Below are 15,000 nucleotides of genomic sequence, written 5' to 3'. Positions count from 1 at the left end.
TTCCTAAGCACCCTGGAGAATATTAGGGTCCAACCTAACACTCTCTTACTAGGCGACTTCAACTACCCCTCCATTAACTGGGAAAACTACTCATGTACCAGTACACTTGCCCAACATTTCCTGGAGTTCAGTAATTATGTGCCCTGGACCAGCTCATTCTTACCCCCACTAGAGGTAGCAACATCTTTGACCTGGTCATTACTAACACAGGGGACTGTTGCTTTACACCAATGGTCATCTCCTCCCTGGTTATGTCTGACCACCAACTAATCACCTTGGAAATCCACCACCCCTGCAGCAAAGGAAACCATCATGAAAAACTTTTCAAAAGCTAACTTTGGGCTCCAAAAACAGAGGTGGCTAACTTCACGGCACCCATGCAAATGGAGAATAGTTGTATGACTGCTGAATCATGCACCAATGCACTGCACAAACACGTACACAAATGAATGGATCTCATCATACTCAATAGAACCAAGACACTGTCCTCCAAAAAAAAGGAAGCCAATCTGGTGGTCCCCTGCCATAAAAAACTCTACAACAGAAGGAGGAAACTGATGTGAAATAAGTTAAAGTCCCAAGACTGGAAAAACTCCCTTATCAGCCTCAAAAAAGTTTAGATCCCTCATCAAATCCTCTAAAGCTATCTATAAAAACAGAATTGCAGCAGATAGTAAAGACAACCACAAGGCCTATATAGTTATGTAAAGAATCTCCATGGCAATACCCAGATTTGCTCTGAGCTACTGCACAATGGTATGTCCTATACTGAGACAACAGATATGCTGGCCGACAGATTCAGTGCCAACTCTACCCCCCCTCACCAAAGTACCAATTACAATACCAGTAGATTGCCAGGCATCCAGTATTACTGCTGCACATGTTAAAACAGCACTGTCCAAGGCCACGAATACAGCTTCTGTGGGACCTGACAATATCCCTGGCTGTGTTCTACATGAATACAGAGTGAATTGACAACTCACCTGTGTGCCTGTTCAATCACAGCCTCACCTCAGGCTTTGTCCCTACCAAATGGCACACTGCTACAGTCATCCCTCTCCACAAAGCAGGAGTGACTACAGACCCTAGGAACTATTGCCCCATTAGCCTGATGAGTCTGATATGCAAAGCTATGGAATGCATCATCATGGACCTAATAAACAAGGCTATAGGGACTCTCCAAACTCTGGATCCTACACAGTTTGGTTTTGTGAAGGGTAGATCATGCCTGTTCAACTTGGTCAACTTTTTTGAGTTAGTCATGAGAGCTGTGGATGAAGGCAAGGTGGTTCATACAGCCTACCTTGATCTGGCCAAGGCTTTTAATACCATTCCACACTCAGGAATCATAGAAAAACTCACTAAGCTAGGTATCACCCCCTTATCACTAGGTGGGTTGCAAACTAGCTCACAGATAGAACCCACAGTGTGAAAGTAGCTGACCCAAGTCAGACTGCCAACTAGTCACGAGTGGAGTCCCACAGGGTTTGGTCCTGGGTCCTCTCCTGTTTGGTATCTACTTCTCTGAAGAACAGGCCAACACGAAGGGACTCTGGCTGACAAAGTTCGCAGACGATTGCAAGTTGGGAGCTATTATCAATTACCCAACTGATGTTTGCATCCTACAGTATGGCCTCACTGAGGCCAACAACTGGTGTCAGAACCATGGCCTTAAGTTCAATGCCAAAAAATGTGTCATCATCCCCTTTGGGAAAAACCTGGTTCTCATGAATTAGCACATTAATGGTTGTCCACTAAACACAAAAGGCATTATAAGAGATCTGGAAATACAGGTTGACAGCAACCTTTGTTTTGATCACCACATTACCACTGTGGTCAGAAAGTCCTGCTATGTGGCACATCTCATTACGAAGAGTTTTGCATCCAGGAAGAAAGAGGTCATTGTCTCCCTCTACTCTTCCCTCATTAGGCCAGTCATCGACTATAATGCCCAATTTGGCATGTATTTAATTAGACACCTGTAACAACTGGAGAGGCCACAAAAGTACCTCACAAAGAGGATTCTAGGCCTTAAACACTTGTCCTATACTGACAGACTCAAAACACTCCAACTATTTTCTGTCTCATATTGCCTACTTAGAGGTGATCTCTGCTTGACTTACAAAGCCATCTCTGACCCAGCTCTGTTAGAAGTGCTACATCTAAAGAAATCTCTCTGCACCACACACTCCAAAGACCTCAATCTCATTACCACAATCAACAAAACATGCTGGAGGGACAGGTTCATAACCCAGAGACTGCCCATGTTATAGAATAGACTCCCCATATATGTCAAGCAGACCACCTTGCTGACGCTCTTCAAGAGAAATCTTGATGAGTGGATGGGAAACAGAAAATTCAATCTGGGAATCACTGCAGTGGCTCTACTCAACAGAGACACTGGGAACTAAGGTCGGGTAGCACTACAACAGGGTAATCCTATGGCTAGGCTTGTAAAGGCCCCAGAACCATTAGTGTAGTGCACACCTATGAACCTATGAATCATCTGTGATAAGTCCACTGATCACTGGTGAGTCGTCTGTATATTTGTTATATTCTACTGTAATTATATAACCCTCTGCTGCATTTACTTTATAAGTCTAAACACCTAAGCACTGGACACCTTTGGCTAACAATGTTTTTGCAGATGACTGCAAACTGGATGCCATTATTAAGCCACCCTCTTAGAGCCAAACTCTCCAGAATAAACTGACACTCATGAACTGTTGGTGTACTAAAAATGGGCTTTAACTAAATGGTAAAAAGTGTAGTATCATCACTTGTGGTAGGCAAACTCTCTCCTCATCAAACTGTGTCCACAACACACCACCAGAAAATGCAGTTGTAGTCAAAGACTACAAAGGGGTGATAAATCCATGCCCTTTTGACCATCATGACAATGGTTGTCAGGAAATGTGTTTATTTATCACAGCTAAATAACAAGAGAATATCATCAAGGTGTGTAGCGGTAATGATTCCCTTATACTGAAAACTGTTATTATTAATTATAATACCCCCTTCAAGATGTATATCAATAAACATATGTAATAATTTAAAACCCCCCCAAAGATTTCTCACCACATAAATAAATCACTAGGCCCAAAGTCCCTGAGCTATCAATAGAGGCTGTAAACTCTATGCATTTATTCAGCATCTTACAGGCTTTTGAGAGGAGATCTCTATCTTGCTATGTCATTGGAGGCCCTGTTATCCCAGATTTCCAGGATCTCTGCATGTCCAATGACTCCACCAACAAGTATGCCAGGAACATTATGCTATACAAAGAATAAAACAATGGAGATACAAGTTTATAACCCATCAACGTCCTATCCACTGGAATAAACCCTCCCCCCTGTATGCTCTGCAGTGCTTCTAGCTATCTAGTTAATTAGATGACTGGATGGATATCTCCACATTTATTCTGGGTCAGACCAGTATGGTCCTCCTTGCAAAAGGAGGTGCAGCCTGAGGGAGGGTACCGACAAGAATTAAATGGTCATAAGACTCAGTAGCCTGTCTATGAAGCTATCAATTTACACGAAGACACCACAGAAAAGGAACCACAGCTAAGAACTCAGAGAGTGAGGCACTGTGAGACCGCAATGTTATTTCTTGTATCGCTGTGATAACGATCAGTTCCCTGCACATCCTGTCTAGACTTCCAGAGATGTCCACTTATTGTGCCCAGTGCTGAGGTTTGACTGTGAAGGAAATTGAAGGAAATTATGGCCAACCTTTTGGTCTTGGATACTCTGCAACCATCCCACTGTACACAAACACACATAAGTCACAGCAATGATCATTTTACACTGATTTCATCAAACACAATATACTATGTGGGACTGCTTTTGTTGCACCAGTGACCCCTGCAGGACTGTTGAAGAATTGCTGGTAGTAGCTATTGGGTCAGTGTTGCTCACATCGCACAAAAGGCAGGGATATCTGTCTGAATGTATGCAGTGGTATGTGGATAAAGCCTTCTAATCAGCTCCACAAACAGATACTGCCAGCTACTGTGGAAAAACAGTTACGCAGGGAATGACCTCACATGAATGAAGGTCTGTCAGTTCCTTACTCTTTACCTCCAAAGGGGAGCCAATGGGTAAATAAGATCCCATCCCAGACAGTGAATGCATGGGCTTTAGGCCCTTACTAGACTGGATTAAAAATAGACTGGCTTTTGTCCCAGAGAAAGAATGAATGGCCTGATAGCTGTCTGGGTAAAGATTCTGATGTGGGAGAGGGGAAATAAAGGAAGACAATCGGGCGTTAAGACAATTTCCTTCTTGTATAAAGCTTTGCACATCATTTATATTGTTCCGCTTATATTAGGTTAAAAGGAGGAAGTACAATGCCAGATTGTTATCAGACCTCTGAATGCTTTTCAATAATCCTTTTAGCTGCATTGCTGTTCTTTACTGAAAGTCTTTTAAAATGTTTTGACTACGTGTATTTCTTAAAATGGGAGTTGCATATGCTACATATGTGAACAAGCATTACATACAATCTAGTGATGGTGATGTACTACCTGAGAAAGCGCTATATGAATGAAGGCACACTGCAGTGACAAAAGAAAAATGAAATGTTAAATAAGTGGTAAGGGATACAAACAAACAGGCAGTTTTTAATCCTTTTTCTTCCAGTGTCTTGACAACCCTCAGCTCTCCCTTCTTTCTGGGGCAATCATCCAGGCAGATGTTGCATGGCTTTTCTGATGCTGTCCCTAACCCCATTTCTAGTGACGTCATGTGAATGCGTACCAATGTAGAAGTCTGTATTGCTCTCCCCAAGTCATGCGCATGCTTCTGCACACTTGCTAATGCTGGCAATGGAGCATGCAAAGTGCTTAGTTTGGCCAAAGGCATGTTTAGGCCTTTACAAAGCATGGTTTATAATTTGTCTTCAATCAGTTCAAGAGACAGAATTGGGATGACTTACCTCTGTTGAGAAAGGATTAGCAGCAATAATCGATAACTTCCACTGACCTCAATTGGCTACTGAAGGCGCTATTTTCCTAGTCTATTTTTGACTGCTTAAGTCACAGATACACTGCAGATTCATTGTCTGTTGTACAGCAAAGTAATGACAGCAAAAATAGTAAGCTGCATAGGACTTACTGCAATGCCCCTCCTCTGGGCCAGTAAGCAAGGAGCATGAATCATCACCACTGGCACTGATGAGAGACTTTCACTTGGAACAAAAATAGATACACACAGTATTTAAAGATGCAGGTGTCTGTACCTAGCGCAATTTCTCTTAAGAGCACACACTCAGTCCAGGGGCTGGGTTTTCCTCTCTCTTTCCAGGGCTCAAGTAAGACTCCCCACTGGCACAGCTGTAGAGATGAGTCTTCAGCCAAGTGTTCCAAGACAAGTCCTCCATCACCAGCTCTCTGACACCAGTGCTTTGTGTCCCTGCTCCAAGTAGCTGCCATGCACACTCTTTGAGATTCGATTTTCAGACGCGCGCACACACACACACACACACACACACACACACACACACACACACACACACACACACAAGGCTGGCACAGATTCACTAGCTCTACTACCTCTGCCCTGGCTATAAGGGAGATTTACTGCCACCAGCCAGCTAATTTAAGGCTATTACAAGGGTACCTGATTATACTGAGTAAAATTAATACTAATACAAATGGGAGTGTTTGACAATGTAGCAAGGCTTTCATGAGTGGCCACAGTGTCACCAAATAAATATAAGTACTCTCAAATGTTAAAATATTCTCTAAAATACCACCCGCAAGAAAGAGTTTAAATATATTTAATATTAAAGAATAAAAGAACATGAAAATACTAAATATTTATCTACGATAAACACCAGAGTTTTAATCACAGGAAATATTAAAAATAACACAGGTGGATAGATTCACACAGATACAGAAAAACAGTACTTAACTAATCTCAGTATATTTTCCTCACTGATCTAAACAAGTACTATTCTTTGGTTACCTACTAAAGCAATGCAAGAAGTAGATGAAAGGCCATTCTTTGTCAGGTTTCACAAGCAGACTACAGATTTCTGTCTCATCTAGTATTAAAGATTCATTTCAGTTCTGGCTTACAGAATGGCATCACACACATCTGATTATCTGACTCTGGTTTCAATACTACCCCCTTTGCTAAAAACTGAATCGGGATGTAGCACATATGTGTCATAATACACACACATATAGCTTTGATAAAATGTGTTATAGCATCTGGAAGCTATAAAATCATTTCAAAACTTCCATTCTTCCAGGGTAGCAATTAGTTCACCCCAAAGGACAATACATAAGGATTCCTAGTCCTGGTTTTCACAGACGTTTCATCTCTGGCTGCAATCAAAATTGTAATATACAATCTTTATGGCCTAAACCAGGTAATTTAATTTCAGACTATTTTTCAAAGTTAGCTGGACTAAGAGTAACCTATTCTCTTCCAATATCCTCTATTATAATATATTCATTTCAACAGTTACAATACAGTCTAACATACAGTTGCATTTAACACAACAGCTTTACAAATCAGTTTGATATACATGAGACATATTTTTTACAAAACCCCAGCTAGCTATGCTGGCATATGTTACACATCCACTGCCCTACTTCTCCTAGCATAGCTGGCAATACCTGACATAATCACATCTCTCCCCCCTTTAAAGACTCAAACTAGTTTTACCAGTGACCCTGAAGAAATGTGGCTTGAGGGACATAAGCCTGTCTGGGAGCACATTAACCCATACCCTGTCTTGACAGCCCATCTGCATTGACATTGCTGACCCCATTATGGTGCTGCACTGTTATGTCATAAACCTGAAACCCTAAGCTCCACCTTAATAACTTGGCATTTTGCTGCCTGGCTCGATGTAGCCATGTTAAGGGATTGTGGTCTGTAATGACACTGAATATCCTTCCATACAGATTGTGTTGACTTTTCTGCAATGCCCATACTATGGCTAGACATTCTTTTTCTACTCCTGCATAACTTTCCGCCCTGGGTTGGAGTCTATGGCTGAGATATACAACTGGGTGCTCTTCTCCCTCTGATGAAACCTGGCTGAGTACAGCCCCCACCTGAAGGTTTGAAGCATCCACCCACACAACAAATCTGGACTGGGGTCCTCCCAAAGCCCATTTAAGCTTTTGAGATGTCTGCTTGCAGGCCAGGGTCCACACTTCCTTATCTGGCCTGTTTTTTGTCATCAGGCCTGTGTGGGGAGCAACTATTCTACAATAACTGGAAATAAACATTCTACAGTACCTCACTGTCCCCAAGAATGCCTTCACCTACTTTTTGGTAATAGAGGCAGGCCACACCTGAATAACTTCCACTTTGGTAGGTTCTGGCCTGATCTTACCGCTCTCCATTCTATATCCCAGGTAGGAGACCTCCACCATACCCACCTACACTAACTGGGTTTAATGGTCCACCTTGCCCTTTGCAGTCTGCCCAGGACCTCCCTGACATGCTGACGGTGTTCATACCAGGAATGGATGTAGATGGTAATATCATCTATGTAAGCAAGGGAATAATGTCTTGTTGGGATATAATCTACTAGCCTCTGCAAGGTCACTGGGGCATTTTTCATCCCAAAGGACATCTTTATGAACTCCTATGCTCCAAATGGAGTCACAAAGTCTGACTTCTCCCTTGTGGTGCGAGTCAAGGCCACCTGCCAGTAGCCCTAGGTCAGATCAATAGTCATCAGATACTTAGCCCCACCCAGCTGCTCTAACGCTTCATCTATTCTAGGGATGGGGTAAGCATCTGGCTCTGTGTGACTATTTAGTTTTCTGGAGTCCACACAGAACTTGGTGCTGCCATCTTTCTTTGGTACCAGCATCACTGGGAAGGCTCAGAGATTGCTGGACTCCTGTATTACCCCCATTTCCAACATTTCCTGCATCTCCTGCCTCAGAGTCTGTCTGACTCACTCAGGCACACTGTAAAGAGCCTGCTTGATAGGCCTTTGAGGTCCTGTATCCACATGGTACTGTACCAGGTGGTTGCACCCAAGTTTCCCAGTGAACATGTTCCCAAACTCCTGTAACACTGCTCAGATTTCTCCATCCTAGGTAGCGGATAGCTGTTGGGACATTGTTACCCCTACCATTGAGGTGTCTGTCTAAGCCTCACTGAGGAGATCAGTCACAGATCCCCCCTTCTGGCACCCACTGCAAATACTCAGCACAAGGGCCTCTTTATCATGGTAAGGCTTCATTATTTTAACATGGTACAATTTGTGCCCCTGTCTGCTGCCTAGTAGGTTTACCATGTAGTTAACATCACTGACCTTTGTTTACGCTTCAGTAGCCCCTCTCAAGCTGCCTGCAGTGTATTGTGTCTGATAAAAATGAGTACCATAACCTGCTGTCCCACAGTATACTCTCAAGCTTGAGCATTCCTGTCATACTAGACCCTTTTCTGCTTCTGGGTTCCTGCCAGGTTCTCTTGGGCCAAGCCCATGAGCTCTCTAAACCTTGTCCTGAAGTTTAGGGCATATGCCACAACAGACTCCTAGTGGAATTCACACTCACCATCCCACTCATCAGAAATCAATTATGAAGACCCCCTCTTTTATGCTTATAAAACAGCTCAAAGGGTTAAAAACCTGTGAATTCCTGGGTTACCTCTCTGTATGCAAACAGCAGATGTGGTAAATATTTGTCCCACTCTCTCTTAAACTGGTCTGCAAATACCCATAGCATGGTATTTAGTGTAGAGTTTAACCTCTGCACAAGACCATTAGTCTGAGGGTGGTAAGGGTGGTCTTTAGGTACTTCACCCCACAACGATCCTATAGACATGCCAGCAGGTCTGACATGAAATTGGCACCTCTGTCAGTCAGTATTTCTCTCTGGAAACTTACCCTGCTGAAAATCTCTAACAAAGCACTTGCCACCTTCTCTGCCTCGATGGAGGTCAGAGCCACCACCTCAGGGTATCTAGTAGGATAATCTACTACCAGCAGGATATACACCTTCCCTGTGTAATTGAGGGTACTCAGAGCCCCCACATTATCCATAGCTACCCTCTGAAACATCTTCTTAATCACAGGCAAAGGTATCAAAGGAGCTTTGAACTTTTTGGCAGTGCTCATAGGTCCTGTAGTACCCTGTTACATCCCTTGCAATCTCAGGCCAAAAAAAGTTCTGTATACTATGTCACTTGGTACGCTGTATGCCCATATGACCTGCAAAAGGTATGTCATGGGCTATAGCTAAAAGTGCCAGACTGTAGGTTCTGGGTACTACCAACTGCTGTATTACCTCACCCTCTAACCCTCCCTCAGGGCTCCATTCTCTAAACAGTAACTATTTGTTCCAGAATAAAGACTCCCACTTTCCTTGAGAATCAGGTGCCTTCCTAGCTACCTCTCTCAAGCCTCAAAATATAGGGTCCAAGAGCTGAGCTTGTCTCAACTCTGTCTTTCTGAACCTTCCCAGCTCTTCTTCCATTGGAAGTCTGGCATCTTTTGTCATGGTGCCTCACTGTTAGCCTGGGTACTACCACTCACCTCTGCCCTTGCAGTCACTCTGTCCAAGGGAACATCAGTACCTACCAGCAGCTGTGGCTCACCTTCAGGCTCACTGCTACAGGGTAAATCCCTCCCTGAAATAGCTACCTAACCAGCCCTGGCTTCAGGTGTGGGGTCTGTCTGGGTCTCCCCTAGGCTACCAGTCCCACATGCCAGACTGCATGTAACTGCATGTACACAAGGTCCTGCATTATCAATGTCACTGCATGTACACAAGGTCCTGCATCATCAATGTCACTGCATGTACACAAGGTCCTGCATCATCAATGTCACTGCATGTACACAAGGTCCTGCATCATCAATGTCACTGCATGTACACAAGGTACTGCATCATCAATGTCACTGCATGTACACAAGGTACTGCATCATCAATGTCACTGCATGTACACAAGGTCCTGCATCATCAATGTCACTGCATGTACACAAGGTCCTGCATCATCAATGTCACTGCATGTACACAAGGTCCTGCATCATCAATGTCACTGCATGTACACAAGGTCCTGCATCATCAATGTCACTGCATGTACACAAGGTCCTGCATTATCAACAATCATTCCAGGACATCTGCAGGGATATCCTCAAACACACCTACTTGCGTGCTTCCCTTTCCACCCTCACAGTCAAAGTAAACCTTGGCCAAAGACATTTGGAATGGGGTCTCTCCTAAAGCTCTGACTGGAGTAGACTGTCCAAGCAAGTACTGCTCCTCTTTAACCACTGCAGGCTTCAAAGTGGTTATGACAGAGGCTGTATTTCTCTTAAGAGTGTCCTTCTTTCCTTCCACTAAATAGGATATAACCCCCTGTGATAGTCTACCATCCCTGTTGTTTACAGACAACTTACCACTGGCATGCTGCTATTCCCACTTGCTGGCTCTCCCACCTTTTGTTCCTCACCTTGCTTCTGTGGACATCTGTATGCTACATGGCCTCACTGGTTACATTAAAAATATGTAACCCTTGATCCTGGCTGTCTACCTGAACTAGTGGCTTCTCCTGTTACAGGTGGACTCTGTTGAGGTGGTTTTAAGTGCCCAGCATGGATTCCCTTCAGTTCATGTGCAGCACTGGGTATCCCCTTCTTGTACAGCGATGTCCTAATTGCTAAGTAGTGATCCCCTTTTTTCCTCAGCTCATCTATAGAGTTACACTCTCGGTCTGCAAACCATATTCTGATGTTCTCAGGCAAAGTGCCAAGGGCTTGTTCCTTCATCAAAATGTCTACCAATCTTTCAGAAGTGGTGACCTGACATCCACCTATGAAAATAAGTGCTTAACTCAGAAATAGAATCACATACACTCTCATCTGCCTTGCATCTATGCTCATGAAACTTTTTTTCTGTAAGTTTCAGATGTTAACTTAAAACTTCTTTCAATAAACATTGTTTAACTTTATCATAGTTATCAGTATTGGACAGCTTAGAAACAGCAGTTACAGCTTTACCATGAAGTAAGGGGGTCAGGAACCGTACCCAGAGCCCTTGGTCAACATTATACTGTTTTCATACTCTTTCAAATATATGAATAAAACTATCAAAAGTATCACCGTCTGTAAATTGTGCAAGAAGTTTACTGACCTTTATTGCTTCTCGGATCGGTTACTCCCTTCCCTATTACCTCCATGATCCTGATGAAGAGTCAGCATCTCCTTCTCATGTTGATGGTGTTTCTCATTTTCTTTGGCCTCCAAACACTGCAATTTCTTTGCTGATTCTAATTCCAAATATTTGGCCTCCAGTTCAAATTTCCTTAACTCCAGACTGATTTTTTAGTCATCTGAGATAAAGGTGAACTGTTCTGTTTCTGCGGGTTGCAAATCTCCATCACCAGACTGGTTGTCTTCCTTGTTGCTGGTCTGGGTTCCAGCCATGACTAAGGCTGAAATCATTTCCTCTTTAGTCATGCTGGTACGCACCACTCCTTTAGCTTCACACACATTGGCCAACTGGTTCTGTGTCAGCTTGCCATAATCCTCTGCTAACATCTTTGCCTGCTTTCCCTGACTAAAGTAAACTAACAAAAATAAATAAAACTGCTGTGAAAATGAAACTGTATGTTTACCTTGTGTCTGCTGACAGTACACACACCCTCAGTGACAACTGCCTACAGGCTATAGAGGTTCGATTAAAACACCCACCACTGGTCACCAATATGTGAAGCCCCTCCTCTGGGCCAGTAACCAAGGAGACTGAGTCCTCACCACTGACACCAGTGAGGGATGTTCACGTGGAACAAAAATAGATACACACAGTATTTTCAGATGCAGCTCTGTACACTGGCTGGTACAGCTGTAGAGTTGAGTCCTCAACCAAGTATTCCAAGCCAAGTCCTCCACCACCCTCTCTTGGAAACCAGTGCTCTGTGCCTCTGCTCCAAGTAGCTGACACACACACACACACACACACACACACACACACACACACACACACACACACACACACACACACACACACACACGCACACGCACACACACACACTGTTTGAAATTTGATTTTCACACACAAACACATACACACACCTTGGAATGCCTGGCACAGATTCACTAGCTCTATCATCTCTGCCCAGGCTATAAGGTCAATTCACCACCACCAGAACACTCTAAAGCCATCTACTCTAACACTCTTTAAGGTTACCCAATTATACTGAGTAAAATTAATACTAATACAAAGCGTAGTGTTTGGCCAATGCAACAAGGCTTTTAGGAGTGGCCACAGTGTCACCAAATAAATATAAATACTCTTGAAGGTTAAAAAATGCTCTAAAAACCCAGCCACAATAAAACATTTAAATATGTTTAATAATAAATAATAAAAGAACATGAAAATACTAAATATCTATTTACAATAAACACCAGCATTTCAATCACAGGAAATAACACAGATGGGAAGAGTCACACAGATACAGAAAAAAACAGTACTTAACTAATCTCACTATATTTTTCGGATTGATCTAATGAATAACTATTCCTGGTTACTTACTAAAGCAAGGCAAGATGAAGTAGGTGAGGGGTCTTTCTTTGTCAGGTTTCACAAGCAGACTGCTCTGTGACTTCTGTCTCATCTAGTATTAAAGCATCATTTCAGAGCTAGCTTACAGAATGGCATTACACACATCTGATTATCTGATTCTGGTTCCAATACTACCCCCTTTACTAGAAACTGAACCAGAATGTAGCACATATGTGTCATAATACACACATATAGAGCATTGATAAGATGTGTTATAACATCTGGAAGCTATGAAGCCATTTCAAAACTTCCACCCTTCCAGGGTAGCAATTAGTTCACCCCCTAAGGACAATACAGTAGGATTCCTAGTCTTGGTTTTCACAGACATTTTGTCTCAGACTGCAATCAAAACTGTAAGATACAATCTTTATGGCCTAAATTAGTTAGCTGGACTGAGATTAACCTCTTCTCTTCCAGTATCCTCTGTTACAATATATTCATTTCAACAGTTAACCATACAATCTGACATACAGGTGTATTTCTTTTCTGTCCAACAGGACCCACTGTTCATACATTTACAAATACATTTTTAACACAAGCACCTGTAAAAATCAGTTTGATATACAAATGACATATAATTCTTTACAAAACTCCAGGTAGCTATGCTGGCATATGTTGCACATCCACTGCCCTGCTTCTCCTGGCATAGCTGGCAATACCTCACATCATCACACTCACAACTAGTGTGGATGGTAATAGTGCATCCATTACCTGGGAAATTATGGTGTATTCACAGTTAGTGATGATCTCTTACTTGGCACATTACAGGACTCCCATGATCAGTATAGAAGCCGTACCCAACATACTGCACAGTACTCACACCCAGCACTGCAGAGCCTGGGTGCAGCTAGGGAAGGGCAGGGGGCAGCTACCTTGGGTACAAGCTACCTGGGAAGTGATTACCAGGAACTGATGGTACAAGAGTGCAGCACATGGTTTAATTTATAAATGCCAAGACTGCATTTACAGTCATAGGTTTATATGTAAGTACTAGGCTAGCTGCCTTTGTAGGCCATTTTAAGACCAGCCAAGCTCCCTATTCAAACATGAGAATCAAACATCATACCTTGTGACTTTGAGGTGAACACCTTAACTATTATACCAATCCCCAGCCTGTCATGTATGAAGCACGCAGTGTTCCTAATGTATAGTAGTTTAACTGTAGCCAGCTGCTTGTTACGTGTAGTAAGCTGTTTGCTACAGTTTCAGAGCAAAAGACATTGTAATGACCTTTATGTATTTAATTTCTTCTCCATGCTATTGGGAAGAGCATACCTCTCAAATTCTTTGCTTCAGATTTTTGTACAAAAATAATGGAAGGACAGAGGACTAAAACTGAGGACAATTTTTAAATATTACTCTAATTCATTTAAAATTATCATAAAAAAATGTGTTTTTGTTTTGCATCAACATGCATTTTCTGAACAATAAGAAGTATGAAACTCTAATGTTTGGCTTTTTGACTTGCTGTAATCCTCAGTGATTTACCAGAAAATCAAAATTGTTACAGGGAACCAGGCAAAAATATGAGACAAAATCAGGGACATTTTGAAAAAATTCGGGACAATTCACAGGAATGGGTGTGAGTACAGAACAGACTGTGCGAGAATACTGCATCGGCATTACTTTATGAATGCTGATACTGCTTTTACAGTCACATTATAGGCACTGAATCAACAGTATTTTTAGTGTATAGTCATGCAGCTTGCTACAGTCTCAGGATAGAAGAGACTTTTTATTTTATTCTTTGTAGTCTTCAGTACAAAGACCCTTCCTATTTTTGCTGAAGCAGCTGTCGTGGAAACGGGAATGCAGTATTGGCATTGTTTGCAGTCTTGGTTAAAATGCTGTAGTTTGACTGTATTAAGCTACTTACATTTACTACCAATTGCCTGTTCAGGGAGCAGTAAAGAATGCCACATAAGCTATCCTTTACCTGGTAAGCAGCAGAATACTTGGTGCCATTGAAGACCCTTACCCAATACACTGAAGAGTACTTACAGTTGACCCTTTATCCAATACGCTGAAGAGTACTTACAGCTGACCCTTTAACGAACACACTGAAGAGTACTTACAGCTGACCCTTTAACCAGCACACTAAGAGTACTTACAGCTGACCCTTTAACCAACACGCTGGAGTACTTACAGCTGACACTTTAACCAACACACTGAAGAGTACTTACAGCTGATCCTTTATCCAACACACTGAAGAGTACTTACAGCTGACCCTTTATCCAACACACTGGAGTACTTACAGCTGACCCTTTATCCAACACACTGAAGAGTACTTACAGCTGATCCTTTATCCAACACACTGAAGAGTACTTAACCTAGCACACATCACTTACCTGTTACAGCTAACGTGTGGATTACCTGCAGATTACATATTGCCAGAACATTTTTTTAGTAAGCTGCCCAGTACTGACAGGCAGTGAGGATCCATTACCTGGCACACA

General features: G+C 42.5%; 1 protein-coding gene across 1 annotated transcript in view; it reads right to left on the bottom strand.

The window, feature by feature from the left end:
• Positions 1-15,000, bottom strand: part of LOC122803645 (phospholipase A2 inhibitor and Ly6/PLAUR domain-containing protein-like) — a 281,339-nt gene that overhangs the window by 197,468 nt on the left and 68,871 nt on the right. The gene's annotated exons all lie outside the window — the stretch shown is intronic.

Source organism: Protopterus annectens, chromosome 5.part1, assembly GCF_019279795.1.
Source record: "Protopterus annectens isolate FY-2018-M chromosome 5.part1, PAN1.0, whole genome shotgun sequence".
Taxonomy (NCBI): Eukaryota; Metazoa; Chordata; order Ceratodontiformes; family Protopteridae; genus Protopterus; species Protopterus annectens.
Note: the sequence above shows the minus strand (reverse complement) of the source record. Positions and strands in the feature narration are given on the sequence as shown.